A 3,658-nucleotide genomic window follows, 5' to 3' on the forward strand; every position below is an offset into this window, starting at 1 on the left:
ATACATATACACATATGTATATACACATGTGTATATACACATATCCACACACATGAATGTTATATTTGCATATTAAGATCAATTATATACAACTTGTTTTTTCCATTTCTTTAAATTTCCAAATAACCTACATATTGTCCTAGTAAAAATTGCAAACAAAAACAGACAGAAAATACATCCTATCCGTTTCTGTCTGCTATGCGTTTCTTACATTGCAATTACGGATAGATACGGATAGAATATGTTCATAATCCCTTATAGAAATATCATACTAAGAATCATTGATAATTACTTATTATCCAGTATTTTTAATACTGAAAATAAGTAATTATCAATGATTCTTATTATGACATTTCTATAAGGGATTTATCGGTTTCTGTCTGCAAAAACGGATATATAACTGGGATTCTTATCCGTTTCTGACTGCAAATACGTATACGCGTCCTGTCCGTTTCTGTCTACAAATTCGTATAAGCATCCTGTCCGTTCCCAGACAACACAAAATTTATAAAATATTTACAAAATATTTATAAGATTTACTAGAATATTTTTGTGATCTTAGACTCAATAGATGATAAATATTTATCATAAATATTATAAAAATATTTATTGAAATATATACATTTTTATACATTTTTTTCTTTTCCTAAATTTTGCTTAAATTTTCCACTTTAGTATTTCACACGTTACTTAATTCAATGTAAATTGTACTTCGAAAATTTGCTTACCAATTACCGAGATTCGAATTACTGAGACCTCTAGTTCTTGTGTCGTTTACCTACTGCGCCACTGTCACTTTGACTGAGAGACGCTTCGTATTGTATACATATGGTATATCCGCCCTACTGAAAAACTTCTATTGAAATAACAATAGATTCTCAATTCAATTCAATTCTCAGTTAAATTCTCAATTAAATTCTCAAATGCCGTTTCCGCAAAAATTCGCATGTAAGATCTCAATTGAGATATTTGTATCTCAATGGAAATAATTTATTGAAAATATAATAAACTTTTGCTGAAATGCTTTTGAAAAACATTCACAATTTTGACCTAATTTCATTAAAATTTCATTATAATTTCATTAATATTTCGATAATATTTCATTAAAAATATAGAAAAATTCAGTGAAAAATCATTATTAATTAAAATAGATTGAGAAAAGTATAATGAAGTATTATTTTGTCTAAATAATTAAAAAAAAACTGTCATTTCATATTTTGTGTCGTTTCATTTATTCGTGAGATTCTCATGGGATTCGATCCCGTGTCACACGATCACCATCTTTAGATGATTGCGCTGCTGTTCAAATGTTTAACCTCAACGATCGTACGGGAACTTATGATGACAATGCGCTGTAACGATATTGTGGTGGATTGTATTTACAATATACTCTTATATCGTTTAAAAATGTAATGACATATTTGTCGATAAATATTTCAAAAGACATAACAACAATCACAATGCGATTAATATTGATACAATGTAGTATAACTAATCAAACTTTAACATACAACGTGCTCGCAAAAGAGAGAAAAAGAAGGAATATTCTCTCTCTTTTGCGAACACGTTATGTTAAAGTTTGATTAGTTATACAACATTGTATCAATATTAATCGCATTGTGATTGTTGTTACGTCCTTTAAACGCTATAAGAGTATATTGTAAATACAATCCACCACGATATCGTTATAGCGCATTGCCATCACCTGTTCCCTTACGATCGTTGAGGTTAGGCATTTAAACAGCAACGCAGTCATCTAAAGATGGTGATCGTGTGACACGGGATCGAATCCCATGCAAATCTCACGAATAAATGAAACGACACAAAATATGAAATGACAGTTTTTTTTTATTATTTAGACAAAATAATACTTCATTATACTTTTCTTAATCTATTTTAACTAATGATTTTTCTCTGAATTTTTCTACATTTTTACTGAAATATTACTGAAATATTAATGAAATTATAATGAAATTTAAATGAAATTGGGTCAAAATTGTGAATGCTTTTCAAACACATTTCAGCAAAAGTTCATTATATTTTCAATAAATTATTTCCATCAGATATCTGATAATATCTCAATTAAAATCTTACATGCGAAATTTTGCGGAAACGGCATTTGAGAATTCAATTGAGAATTCAACTGAAAATTGAATTGGGAATTTTATTGTTATTTCAACAGAAATTTTTTAGTAGGACGTATGAAAACAAATGATTTATTTAAAAGAAAAGAATAGATCTTTTTAAATATGAAAAATATGTTCAAAAAGTATGTAAAAAGTATGTTTAAAAAATATTTACTTGTTTTTCAGAGGTAATACCTATGCAGAATTTTCAGAAAATCGGTCTTCTTTTTTTCTTTTAAAATACGCTTTAGAGTCTTAAAAATAAAGTACAAGTGGTTTTATAGCGATAAAAATTTTTTTTCCAAAGATATAGACTCCCACGCTAAGCTGGATCAAGCGAGCGCGTGATACTCCAAAACATTTAGGGCGGAATTCATAGACATGTCTTGAGTTTCAAGACCGACTTAAGCTAATGCTCAAGATCACGAGTAATTCATAAACATTACTTGAGACTGATTTCAAACTAAGTTCAAGCTGAATCTTAAGTCCATGCTTAATTAAGTAAACATCGTATCATAGTCTAATCTTAAGTACTACTTGATATGATGAGATACACAGTAACTGCTTAAGCTACATCTTAAGCTAATCTTATCCAAGTCTAATAAATTGTCGACTTGAGGCGGTCATAAAATAAAAAATATAGGTATTTAGCAAGATGTTTAGACATTTCACCTGGATATGCTTTCTCTCCAATTCTCATTCCACTTTCTCTCTCATTTAAACGCAAAACAGGAAAGATTGTATACTCAAGACAGTTTTCTGAACGCACCTTCATAGACAGTTTTCTGAACGCACCTTTATCGCATTTGACAAGTCAAATAGGTTAGATTGGACTTAAATGAATTCGCTTTAACAACGAGGGACAGTAATATCAGTGTTAAAATTTCTTTACAAAACAATATAATGTTATGTACAACACGTATTATGTTACAATTACATTGTTCTATGAGAAATTATAACATTGATATAATGCCATTGTTCCTACCCTAACAGCACAGATATCCAGGGAACGTCCTGAGTACGTTCTGAGAACGTTCTGAGAACGTCCCAATATCCTCAGAATATCCCTGGAACGTTCTCAGAAGTTCTTGTGCTGTCTGGGTACATGTTTATTGCGATTCTACTTTTACTCGACTAACATTCGTTTCATTTAATTTGCATTTCATTTAATTTCTTCGTTTGCAAATATTAATTTCATATTGATTAAATATTTTTAATATTTTTTAACACTTGTTTTGAAATAGTTTATTGCATTATAGAAACTATATATATATATATAATATAGATATATATATATATATAAGATATATACAGGGTGTTCAAAAAATCCCGGACCGATGAAATATCTCGAAAACTAAGCATTTTAGAAAAAAATGTTTCAGATAAAAGTTGTGGCGTTTAAAAAGATGTATTTACTGATCACATCAGTTTGACCTTGGGTTGCGTAGCGAAGGTCAGGTCAAGGTCACATTAATTTTTTTAAATGGAACACCCCATTTTTCATTGCATATTCTTATAGCACATCTCGAGAG

Source organism: Odontomachus brunneus, unplaced genomic scaffold (assembly GCF_010583005.1).
Source record: "Odontomachus brunneus isolate Ranch 3 - 2012 unplaced genomic scaffold, Obru_v1 Obru_scaffold_089, whole genome shotgun sequence".
Taxonomy (NCBI): Eukaryota; Metazoa; Arthropoda; class Insecta; order Hymenoptera; family Formicidae; genus Odontomachus; species Odontomachus brunneus.